Consider the following 13,752-nt stretch of genomic DNA (forward strand, 5'->3'; position numbering starts at 1 on the left):
TCAAACATAACTGAAAAAATATAAATAGTAATAAATAGGACTGGCCTTAGCTAGTGGCAGGAAGGAACTAGAAGGAGTGGCAGGATATAGCTTTGGAATTGAAGGTGGCAGGGTACTTCTGAGCAGAGATGACACCAAGTCAGAAATTTCTGTCTCTGCAAAAATTGCAAGTGCTGGTTGTGTTAATCTTCTTGTCTTTGGGACTGTGAAAGGGTGATCAGCCCTAAAATAAAACCATTTCTCTTTCTTCCTTTAAATTTTGATGCTTTCTGTAACTCTGTTCTACCTAGTGGTACCATTGACTCTTTTATCTTTGACTTTCTTTTCCAGTTTCCCTGATACATAATCCCACATTTTCAACCAAGCTGCAGTCTCTTTTTAAAGTCTGTTCTACACTTTGAAGTCCTCATGGATCTTCATCCTACTTAAATCTACAGTCTCCTTGCCTGGCCATGTCCCTTGTCCTTCAACTACTGTTTATGAGACACTGATCTTTCACATATCTAGCCTCCTGGTGATCTGCTATATTTTTCCTGATGAAACCACCTAATATAAACCTTTTAAGTATAAATATGTGAGATTTAGTTGTTTTAAGAAATGAAAACATTAATACTTTGTCTGTAGGCAGCCCTATAAATCTCACTTGTGTTGTAAATATTTTACAAAGATGAGTATATGCATCATTTTTACCTGATTGAAATCCTACTGACTTAAAGAGATCATTCATTTAACCTTAAATACACACCATATTGCCTCTGTATAGGTTGGTAGAAAAAAATAATTTCAATTAGCTTCAATTGGGTGTAGCTCTTCTGTATCTGAGGTCATGATCCTGAAAAAAGTATTCCATGTAGCCTACATGTTAAAAATTCTGTTGAGTTGTTCAAAGGCCTTTTTTAGTTGCCTCAATGCTCATTGCTTTCTCAGAACGTATCCTTGGAATAATCAGTTGTGTTGTATGATTTTTCTTGCCTAGAATTGAAATGTTTTATTTATATAAGGTATTCTGGGTGTTTGCATTGACCTCTTTTTATAATATATAATACTTAATTTTATATGGTTTAGACCTACACATGCAAGACTGATTTGTATATTTAATGGTCCTTCATGAAACAAATGTTTAAAACCTTAGCCTAAATGATACACTTGATTTATTAAATAATGTATGTTCTGACTGCAATGTGGAAAAAAAATATATGTAGTCAAACACTGTGGTTATGCAATATTAAAATTGCAACCAATTTCCTTGTATCTAATTTAAAGAAAATTTAGCAAATAAAAATTAATAATAGGCAAATTTCAGGGTGTTTTACAGTTGTAAACGTACAACATACAGGTAAATCTGAGGTGTCATTAATTCAGTATTTATGAATGTGAAAGTCATACTCTTGACTTTATGTATAAATAAAGGATGTATTTTTGTTTGCTCTGAGTTGGATTTGTTCTCCTTTTTCATGTCCGAACAACAGAAGATCTTCCACTTTTTCTGACCCCAGAAAAATAATTAGTTTGAAAATATGTTTCTCAAAAAGATTTTGATTTAGGTTTAAATGTGAATACTTCATGTCATCTTTTCTTGCTTGGAGTTTGGCTGTCCTCTCAGCCTGTAGAAGAAATATTAATACAGGGGCTGGAGCAACTTTCTAGCCTTCCCAATAGATAACCATCACCTATCACTAGTTGCAAAGTGTTCAAGAGGTCATAGAATCTGTAACTTGAGACACAGATGGATGGCCTTCTTTGCCTCTACTTCTCGATATGTTATATATTTTGTCCTTTCCATACAGTGTATACTGTAGACATTTCAAAGTAGTGTGGTACAGACTAGGTACATTATGATGAAAATCAGAACAACATCCATAAGTATTAGCAGAGTTATGAGCTGACTTTTCTGATGTTTATTTACACTCTCATTTTATACATTTGTTTTGTTTTCTGTTTGAGCAGCTGGGAAGAGGAGAATTGTTCTGATGGAAATATTTTTGAGCTCTCAGATGCCACTAGGTAACTAATAATTTGACATCTCAAGTGGATAGTATCTGTAACCTGTTAGTTACCTCCAGAAATTTAGTGGTACCATTTGTGGTAAAAATTATTTCTTTGGTTGACAAAAGAGATCACAAAAGGAAATTCTTAGCAAGAAAGACATAAAAGCATTAGCTTGAAAGTGGCTTCTTTTAAGCCACAGAACCACTCATCGTTCAAGTGTATATTTATTAGAAATGCCATAGGTTAAAGAAAGACTAGAAGAAAATAAAAAAGAAAAAATGACCCATGCCAGGATTTGGACACTAAACCTTTAAGTGGAACGTGAATGAAGATACCAGGCTACAAGCTCCTAAGGGAAGGATATAAACAATTAAGATCTAGTGAAAAATACAGCATAAATGTAAGACAGAAAAAGTAGGTCATGGGAATTGTTAGAAAAAAATCCACGAAGAAAAAAAGTTCTGTTGAATTCTTGTAGTTATTATTCTGCTCATGTTTTGTTATCTCATAAAAAGGTTTAACAACCCTTCTGTGTTTAGAATGCAAGTGAATTGCGATGAGGATTGAAAGCTAGAAACACATGATATACATTAGTCATCATAAAACAAGCAGTCTTATTTTCATCAAAAAGTAACAAATCACAACTCCCAAACCACATCATCTGTACCTCTTCCTCCTATTATTTTCCTATTTTAAAATATACTCAATGATAAAAAGATGTCCGGTTGTAATGATAGCCTTCATAAAAAAATTTAAGCATTTGAATTAGAGTATTCTTTGGTTGCAAGAACTGGAATTCAAATAAAACCCTTAAAAATGTTTTGCATGGGATTCTGAAAACTATCTTCTACTGTCCTAAATCTGCTCCAACTGAAATAAATAAAAAAATTCACAGCTTCTCTGAAAACTTAGTTAAACTGTCATGTGGGCTGTGAAAAATCCCACTTTTTATTAATGAGGAAAATAGAATCTATGCTCTGTAAAACTCAGTTGTGCAGGTCTACATGAATTATTAATGACTAATGAGAAGAGGTTTCACATTTTGTACAAAGATCTATGAATAATCTGGTGCCACAATTAAAAATGGATGTAGCTATGTCAACACTTAAGAAATACCATATTTGATATCACAGCAATATAGGAGACTTTAATTCTAATGGTACCAATCCTTCCCACTTGCAATTTTGTTTAAGGCCATGTTTCTTCAGAGAGTCTTAAGGCAAGGTGGATAAATAGTTGCCATGTTGCAAATTCCAGGGTTGCAATTTACTAGCTCACCTTTTATGTTAGGGGGCTGTGGGTTCTGTTTTGGTGTTTTGTTTTGTTTTGTTTTGTTTTGTTTTTTTGTAGTGATTTCCCTACATTTAATACTTTTCCCTTTGTAAAGTTTAATAGGTTATTGTACAGTCCCTCCCACAAGGATCTGAATGTAATTGTGTTTTGGGCACTATTGTTTAGTGGCTCAGTTATAGTTCTTGAAATAACTCTCTGTGTGTTACTTAGGGCCATAACCTCTCCCCTTGTGTGCTCTAGAACGAGCTGTTCCAAGAAACAATTGCTTAAAATGTCAAGAAATTGCTTCCTAAACCTCATCCCAAAATGACATATGACCAGTTTATATGCTGATAGTTGAAGTCCCCCATTACTACTGTTTTATTAGATTTAGTTGCCTCTATGGTCTTAGCATTGCACACAGTATTGTTTTCCTGATCTGGAAGTGAGTAGTTACAAGTATGTGTGTTTTCTCTACACAGAAAGCAGCACAAAATTATTTACTGTTTAATTCTATACATGTCTGTTTTTTAACAATGAAGCTGTGTCTAGCTTTTTTACAGACATTCTGAACAAATGTGTACTTTAATTTGTGTGGATATACAAACCAAATTATAAAACATACTTGCATGTCAATGACTAATTTAGGGTGATTTTAATGCATTAATTATACTTTAAGCCTTTCATTTTCCTGTGGATAATCTACTCCGTTGAGCCTTGCCAAACTAAGGACAGAGACTAAATCTGATATTACAGATTTATAAATGCCAATATGAGTCCTTTCTAAAACAAACACACTTCTGTTCCTTCAATTTTCTGATGCTGAAGCTTGGATAAAGGAGGGTAGAAATATTACATCCTTATTGGAGTTATTAACATTGAAGTTTCATAGTTGTAGGATTATAGTTGCCCATTCACCACATTAGAAATTATTGTTTAGGTCACAATTTAATTGTTGTTCAGTTCATTGAAATGTCTTACTGGGTTAATAGTCATACTACAAGTCAATGGCAGATTTGGGAAGACTACCAATCTGTTAAATTGCCTCCTGTATCTCAGCTGGATATTTGGGACCAGAGTTACTCATCAGACTAATTTTCAATCATCACTTCAGCTATTCAGACATCTGAACATTTTTCATTACTTCAACCTTTGTATCTTAAGGCACCTTCTCATCTAGTGCAGCTGCCTTCACGTTTCTGTTTTGGCACTTCCCTTCTCAGTGGTTGAATACCTGAGGCCAATTTTGTAGTTCTATCCTGTACTTTAACCAGCTCTTTAGTAACAATGGTGTTGATTTCTCTGAATGAATAGTACAAGCAATTACTTTTACATTATCAAAACATTTGTTAAACAAGACTCCTAAAGGTTCTGTGAAAATTTATAACATAGGTGTTTTCAAAACAAAACTCTCAAACTTTTTTTTATGTAAAAGTTATGCCAAGAATAAAGACATAATTCCTTCTAGGAAATGTTCCCAATCTCTACTGATACTAACTAACTGAGTTAGAGTAGTTAATTCTCAGTAAAATAGTGGAACGTGTATTTAAAAACAAGAAGAAAAATAAGGATAAATAAAATCAGTTTTCTTCTGTTTGAAGTAAAAGATGTCTACTACAATAATGAAAGAATAGTAGCTATTAGTGTTTAGGAATAACAAAAAATTAATTGTTTCCCTTAGTCTCATGAAAAACTTTTTAAAGTTAGTTTTTCTTTTTTTTTTTTTTTATTACCAGAATTCAGGAAATCCATATTTTTTTTTTCAGATATAATCCAAGTGCTACATTAATAAACACAGAAATTATCCAAGGAATCTAACTTCAATCTTTTCAGTACCTTATAATTCATCAAAAGGAAGTACCTGGCTTTTTGAAATGTGAAAAATTACTTGTGGTTTTCTCCAATATTCATTTTCCATATTCTGAGATTGTATACTTCATTCTTTATATATTTATGACATCCTATTTGTAGATGATTGTTTTCTCTGTCTAGTTCTTGAGCTAAAGGATGATTTAATTTGTATTTTACTCAGTGAGCCATGCATCCTAATTGTCACATGCCATTCATTTGAGTTTCTATTCATAAAATAAAGTGTTTTCAATATATACCAATAATTAATCTACATAATGTGATTTAAGAATCACATTTTAAAGTACATTGCTTTGAGTTCAAAAATGGTCATAAATTTATTTAAAAAAAAAATGACTGAATTGGAGAACTGTTTATATATGAGCATATATAGCACATTTTAAGTTTCATTAAGAATTCCTTTAATTAAAAACAAAATTAAAAGATTTTAAATCATTATGAAATTTTAAGCAAAAGCATGGACTGAAACTAGTCTTGATTAATGGCAACAACAGGTCTGAGAATGAGATATGTTAGCAAGCTTTTACAAACACTTCCTTGCATCTTCATTTCATGAAAATAAAACCCTGTCAATGTGTGCCATACTGTGTGCTGGGGCAATCGCGTTGATAGGAGCAAGCAATATACTTGTCCTGTTCTGGGAATAAGAGTTAAGAACCAGTTTTGTCTGTGCCTATGCCTGAGGCTTCTAAATTGTAGGGTTCTTTTGAGGCAAGAGGCAAGAGAGTGAAACTGTAGTCTGAGGTATGGTGTTCTCTATAGGTGATGATCCCAAAGAAGAACAGACTGACACATATTTGACTTATGGTTGATTCAATTTAAGCATTAGAATATTCTTTATTAGAGCTCAAATTAATGAGTCCCAGTAACCCAGTGTGATTCAGCCTCAGACTAAAGGAAATCAGGAATTCTCAAGGGTATGGGACTAGGGGAAAACTCAGGTTTACAAGTCAATTTTCTGAAGACCTGCACTATATGAACCATGGAGAGTGTGGTCATACCAGATTTATTAAGGAAACTTCCAAGGATATGAAGAGAACATATTTAATGTAATCTGGACATTTTAAATCCACTGAGGGTAAGTATGATACTTTGGGAGATTGCTTTTGGTTCAGAGAGCTTTTGTCTTAGCTTTAGTAAACTGTAAATTCTGTGCTATTTCTCTTGTTCTTTTTCTTTTTGGAGTGTTTAGTTCTATTCAATAATCTCCTGGGGTTTAGAACAAAGTTCTCTAACACTTGTACTTGAAAATGAAGACTCTTGAATCTTGTTGACCTACATGGAACAGTGATCACCATTGTCTGAAGGTTTTCTTGGAGATTCAGGACTATATGCAAAGCTGTCATGATTTAACCCCAGGCAGTAACTAAGCACCACACAGTCATTCTCTCACTCCCTTCTGTGGGATGGGGAAGAGAGTTGGAACAGTAAAAGCGAGAAAACTCATGGGTTGAGATGAAGACAGTTGAAGCAAACTATAAGAGCCAGAGATATAACCACTTCACTGAATTTAAAATTAAAATTATCTAAAATACTTTAGGGAGGACTAAGTTTATATGATTTAGATGCAAGGACCAACTATGTAGAACAATACTCTGGATCTACTTGGTAGTGTTGATGTCTATGAACACTATGGGCTCAAGATGCTGTGTCCTAAGAACAGATCCAAACCTATTACATAATTGTTGACTCATGTATCTCCTGTTTTCATAGCACTACCATGTCATTGTAATAACACTTTAGGAAGAGGACTTTGAGAGAGCTTTGAGACTATGAGCGTCCAAGCTGCAAACAAGAAAAATACTTTGTGATTTGGAGAAGCATTTTATACCACTAATGAGTGATACCACTACAATGCTAGGAGATGGAGGAAAGAGAGGAGCAAAGTCCAAGTACACCACCTTCTTAGTACTCTCAGTAAATCTGCCACTGCAGTAAGTCAGATTTTTCAATTGTATTCCCATGAAGATATAACACTTTATCCTGATTGAATATCTGACTTTAGTTTACTGTATGTAACCAAAATCTCTCTATCTACCTCTCTCTCTCACACACACACACTCACACACACATAACACTAAACTTTTTCTTCAGGAAAAGGGATTTCTCAGGTTCAAATTCATGATTATTGTCCATCTTAAAACATATGGAGCAATCCAAACCAATAACCACAGTATCTACCACATTTGTTCTGTTGAAATAAAGAAAAAAATAAATAAAATTGAATGTGTCTACATGTAGATTGTATGCTTTTGTTAATTTATGCCTGTCTAAAGTACAATTCAATGTAAGAAGTTATGTGAAATGAGGACTGGGAAGCAAAAAGGAAAGAGATTCCAGTGCACATGATTCCTTCATATCAAGTGATTAGATACGTCAAGATTTTAAGTCAAAAGAAGTGAATGCATTACAGAAAATATATGTATGGTCATTCTCTACTGAAAAAAAATTAAATGAGTTTTCAAAAAATGTGATTTAGATTGCCCAACTGAACACCCAGAAGTTCATAGACAAAATTAAAGCTTTCCCTTAGCTACTGCCTCTCTTTGCATGTGCTTTACAACACAGCCCTTAATCCTGGTGAGCCTGGATTTAGGCATTCTTATCAGTCATTGTTTTGAATACTACCAGTGCTTTCGTGAAAAGTTTGTGTGACAAGACAGGAATGTCAGTTTTCAAATATTGATCCTTGCATGGAACCTCATTGAAGAAATACAATTATCTTTTCAAAGCATTTCTCCATGCCGAAGTTCAAAGTGGGAATGTGAAATAGAGTCTACAAGAAAAATCTCTTCTAAAAATGGGAAGATTTAAAATTTTTGCAGAATTTGGTTCCAAAGCAAAAGAAACAGAACTTACTGAATTTTTTTCAGAAATTTCACATATTTAGGCAGGATGAATTGCAGAAATTGGCCTGGAAATATGCCTCAGGAAAGTTCCATAAATGTTTGTTATAATAATAATGGCAAAGATAATAAGTAACTTTCTTTGATAAGTACTGAGAGTATGCTCATGGAGAAATTGATTTTTTTGTCATTTACAACTGCTTTTAAATTAGAATACTTCTAATAACCTTCTGTAGTAACTGGTATTACCACTGAGCATACCAAAGAAATTAACAAAGTTTTTGTAACATTGAAAGAGTTTTGTAAATAGATACATATCAACTTATATGTATTTCAACCTATATCTATTTAGTCCTCTAAATCTTGAAGGAATGGAAATATGACAAAGCTTTCATGCAGTAAGGAAAAATACTTCTAGAGATGTCAACAAACCAGTATTTGTTACATACTGGATTTATAGAATTTATAGCAGACTGGATCCACAGTTAGTTTCTCAGGATCTCATTGTCAATGCATACAGTGGTTTCCATAGGAGGAAATTATGCCATCGTGTAAACACATAGGAAAGGTCCGTCTAGTTATCCTCCTAAGCACTTACACTAGCTAATGAATTAAGTTGGTGAAAGCTTGGTCTGGTATTTTAAAGATATGGTAATTCAGATTTGTCACAGGATAATCTGCTTCTGTTGTCAGAAACAGTGATGTTACTTTTCTGTCATCAGATTACTGATGTAGCAAGACTCACTTTTCCCCAGACAGTTAGAAAATGGGAAGAACTGTGAGAGCTGGAATGTAGGTGGGAAGTCTGGGGATTTGTAATGCATTATTATAAATTGCTTTGCTATTTATGTAGATTTAAGTAATAAAATATATCCATAAGCCTTCTTATCAGCTGCATTAAATGTTTTCAAAAAAAGAACTAAGCTGACCCGCATTTAAAAATCCTCTCTACCTTTACATCCTATCATCACTGTGAGATTTACAGTTCTCCATACACTCTCTGTAAACTCTGTCTGACAATGTGTGCAGAGAGACCCAGAGGGTGTTATTTTGAGCCAAGGAAGGATGTCTGCTACAGGAGCTTGAAACCTTACCCCGGACAGGGCAAGACTTGCCAGTTGTCTCTGGTTTATTATAAGCAATTCATCTTGAGTGCCTTTTCTGACTATCACCGAGGCAGAGTGGGAGAGGAAAAGAGGTAATACGTCAGGTGAAGGGTCCCAGGATACTAATGATTTTACAAGACGGTAAGACCTTAAGTTCTGGCCTCAGACCAATGAGCAAATCATGCAGATCCATTTAAGATAATTTATTGGATGTGTGAAAGGAACATGCAGAAAATGAGAGATGTTTTTGGTACATACTGACCAATTAATTAATTCCTTTTCATAATGTGTTATCTTCAGCCAAGTGACCTAAAAAAAGTGACTGCAAAATTAAGTGTTTTCTCAGAAAGCCTATATTTACATGTATCTCTCATATGTGTAAGACACTGTCCAGAGGATGGATCTTCATCGCTAGCTCATGACTAGGGAGAAGTGTTAAAAAAAAGTGGGTTCTGATACAATATACTCTTTCTGTGAATAAATTCCATTATATTTCTACCACCTTCTGCAGTTCAGTTGAAACATCATATAAGAAAGGAGAAAAAGAACAAAAAAGGAACCTTATGGTCAATTACAAAATGTCTGGGTATCCGTTTTGAATCAGTTCTATCAAAAATGTCTTTATCTTAGTTTTTTAAAATATAGCTGGGATAATATAAATACTGAAAAACATTGTATATTTTCTTGCCAAAATGAGTTAGTTCCACAAAAGTTTAATTTATGCTCTTCTTAACCATTTTTTCCTTTCTGAGCTGTTACTTACAGTTAACTCATTTACCTCAGGCGTGGCCTGACAGTTTATTTCACAGCCATCTCTCTTAAGCAGATAAAGGATAAGAAAGAAACTTCTTTATTCCTCATGTGCAAAATTTTGTATTGGAAAGAATCTTTAAGAAGTTTTTAAAAGGTCAATTAATCAATCAGGGAAAAGTAAAAATGTTATTTGACTTGGAAGCCTCGCCACACCACTCAAATAATGAATGATGAATACCAAGCCTCTGAGTGAATTCTTGCAATCAACAGTCCATGACTAATCGATAGGCTGACATTTTCACACAGTTGCAGAAAGTGATCAAATTTCATAAATATCGTGGATTGTTGTTAGAAAAAATCATGCACGGAGGGAAAAAAAAAAAGGTGGGGGTATCAAAATTTGCCAGTAAACTGCCCATTGTCAGTCGTGAGGCCAGGTGTGGGTGCAGCCATAGGCAGGGAGAAAGTGCCACCTCCACATCTGCCAACCCTGCCCTTGCCCTGGCATGCATGGATACCGGTTTGGCTGAGAAAAGGTGTCTGGGGTTGTGAAAGGATTGCACTCACAACCGTGATGTACTGTTGCTGAAATATTAGCTGTATATGACATCAACAGCATACACATGACATGAATTAAGACCTGGTCAGTATCTCAGAAGGCAGGTTATTCATGCTTATTCGTCTGGTTGTAGAGGCCATTTCTGAATCACTATGAAGCAAACTTTAAAGGACAGCCTCACTAGCAGAGTGGTAAATAATTAAGACAGCAGTTAAACAATGATCAGGATTGTTTGATGACCTAGGCTATGTAGAAAAAGTGTAGTTCAAGGTTATGCAAAAGATGTTCATCAAGAACAAAGGGTGAAAAACAAAGCATGTGTTGGAAAACAGAGAGCCTAAGAAGAATTAACATGAAATGAAAAATCAGTGCTGTGGCAAAAGTAGACAATATTGCCCGTGATTAAACAGGAACATGAAAACAGGAATTTATTTTTTATCCATGTAGCCAGTTTGAGACAGGAAGATATGCAAGTTTAAGTGCACAACAGTATCTTTAAAAATTGGAGAACATGAATAAAAAAAAGTCTCATCAAAAAGAAGTTTGAAAGCTGATTTGATTGCAGCATACATGTACTTTCCAGAGCTATACAAGTTCTTTCGAGCTAGAAGAGTGAAGACAGAACTAGAGGTAGAAATCTCATGCCAGGATAGTTCAGATTAGAATCCATAAACATTTTATTTTCTCATTTCTGCTTTTTTTTTTTTTTTTTTTTTTTTTTTTTTTTTTTTTTTCTGACTGTGTTGTCAATTATCCACTGGAAACAGATAATAAAGGGGTTTATTCTCCAGTTTCTGACATCTTCAAATAAGGAAGTTTTCCTGAAGATAAGATTTAGCAACATACAACTGTTTTTAAGTAGACAGAATATGGTGTACAAAATGTTTAACTTGTATGTATCTTGCTATATACTTCTAACTTCGAAATGCATTGGCCAAATTACTGAGTTTCAACGCTGTGGTCTCTTGCCACATTCCCAGCTTCATCATCAGTTGAAAATCTAGGTAGCAATCAGTAAGTCAGATTTATCTGTGCCCTTATTAGACACAAGGTAGATTAATTTACCATGAAAGTAGTTATAGCCTGGTGTCCTCTCACATCTGCAGATTGCTACAAACACTTCTTTCTGGTTCACCATCACGGGCAAGCCTGTTCCCAGAGGGGGCTTCAGGTAAAGCTCTCCATTCATCTTCTGATTTAATAGACAAGAACTAGCTTTGGTCTTAAAATCAGGTGGCTGTGTTAGCAGGTTTAACACGAGCATATCTGAGCTATGGCCTATATCATCAAATTTGAGGTATGAAAAACCTTTTTCTCTTTAAAAGTTCACTTGAAAGTTCAAAGGCAATCTCTGTACAGCCTCTGGAGACCATTAGCCAGTGACACTGGCATAGCCTGGGTCCTGTCCAAGCCAAAAAATGAAAAAGAATGTGAAGGTGTCTAGATGATGTCTCATTTGTTTTGCTTTAATATGCTTACTATCTCACCCCAAAGATGTTCAGAGTGAGTAAAATGTTTAAAAGTGTTTCTAGTACTGGGAGTTATTTGAACATAAGGTTAGGGACTCTAAGTTTGGAAGGATGTTGGCACCATGCCCCCCTAGGAGAAATGTCATTGAAATCGGGCCATAACACACCCAGAATGCATTGTTTTCTTTTGTTTGATTTGGTATTTTTACAAGCCAGGACTGAAACCTTCTGAACACATGCTTGGTCAATATAAAGATGGAAAGAAATTACTGATAATTAACTACATAAGTTCTTTTATTTCCCTCTTGACTTGGTTTGGGTTTAAAATGATCTTGTTCTGATCAATGACTAAAATGTATTACTTAGAAATTACATATTTTGCATAAATATAATTGTTATTGTAGAAAAGAAAGAAAATATTTTTAAAAAATAAAGTCTGTTATTTGAAGAGAAGACGGGACATTTTGGCAAATAGAAATTTTAACTTTTTAATCCAAAACCATTATGGTTTTGTATTTTTTTCATACTATTTTCATTAACATTTCTTTCAGTTTCTAGGCAATTAAGAAGGATTAGGTTGTTTTTAAATTAATTCCTTTTTCTATTGAAATAGTGGTTGAGTGTGTAGTAACACTTAACACTCTATTCCTAGTCCAATTTTTCAACCAGCATATTATCTGTGGAATTATCATATTGTCATGGTTTGAGCCTGGTCAGCAGCCAAACACCGCAGAGCCGATCGCCCACCCACCCCCACCTGGGAATGGGGAAGGAATTGGAGGGGCAAAGTGAGACTTGCAGGTTTAGATAGAAACAATTTAATAATGGTAATAAAATAAAATGATGACAGTATAAACAGGTAATGTACAATACAATTACTCACCACCCGCCGACCTATGCCTCACCCGTTCCTAGCTAGTGATCCTGAAACACAAAGTTGCCTCAATTGCATTCCCGGAAGTGAGAGCACTCCCCTTCCCTCCCACCCCTCTTTTATATGGTGAGCATAACATTACATGACAAGGAATATCGGCCAATCCGGGCCCAGTGGTCCAGCCGTGTTCCCTCCCTGCTGCTTGTGCACCTGCACACAGGCAGGACACAGGGAGTTGGAGAGTCCTTGAAATCTCAGTGTGCTATCAGCATTTTTCTAGCTACCAAAAATGAACATGATCTCTATTCCAGCCTGAACCAGGACAGGAATAAGAGTTGTATATGGGAAGAACAAAAATATATTTTAAAAGCAAAGCAGCATGAAGTCAGACAATTTCATAACTCCAGGAGAAACCTTTAGTTTCAGTTTGTACTTGCAATTTTTTTCATTGTAAAGTTTGTCACCTCACTGCCATATCTCTAGTGCTTAACTTGTCTCCAAACACATTAATATCTTTGTGTTATGGCTTTCCTTCAGTCATTCGTATCCTCCAGCTACAGGGTATGTGTTATCAAAAATCCTAAGGCTTGAAGTTACGCTGTGCCTTAGATGTGGAAAATAATCAAATATTAACCTGTTAGTTTCATGAGGAACAACTTCCCATTTCAAAACTGTATCTGAATCACTATGATTAAAAAAAATAAACAAAAACCCTCTGTCGATAACATCGTTCCTGTGATCAATGTAACAATCTCCTGGAAACAGCTATATACTTCTATTTTTTGCAGGGTATCTCATCTCAGTTTCATTGAAATGTAATTATCAATTTAATATTTTTACTGTTTCTCTTGTAGTTTACAGGTATATTATTTTGTCTTTTTAATCCCTGGCTAGCTTCCAGAGACCAATTTGTAGCATCAGATTTTGTTTGGAAAAAGTGTATGAAGAGCAGTTTATTTCTGAATATCATCTGAAGTTTACCTTATAATATGCTTCAAAGAAACACAATAGGGGT

This window comes from Tyto alba, unplaced genomic scaffold (genome assembly GCF_018691265.1).
Source record: "Tyto alba isolate M040663 unplaced genomic scaffold, T.alba_DEE_v4.0 Super-Scaffold_1000006, whole genome shotgun sequence".
NCBI classification, from domain to species: Eukaryota; Metazoa; Chordata; class Aves; order Strigiformes; family Tytonidae; genus Tyto; species Tyto alba.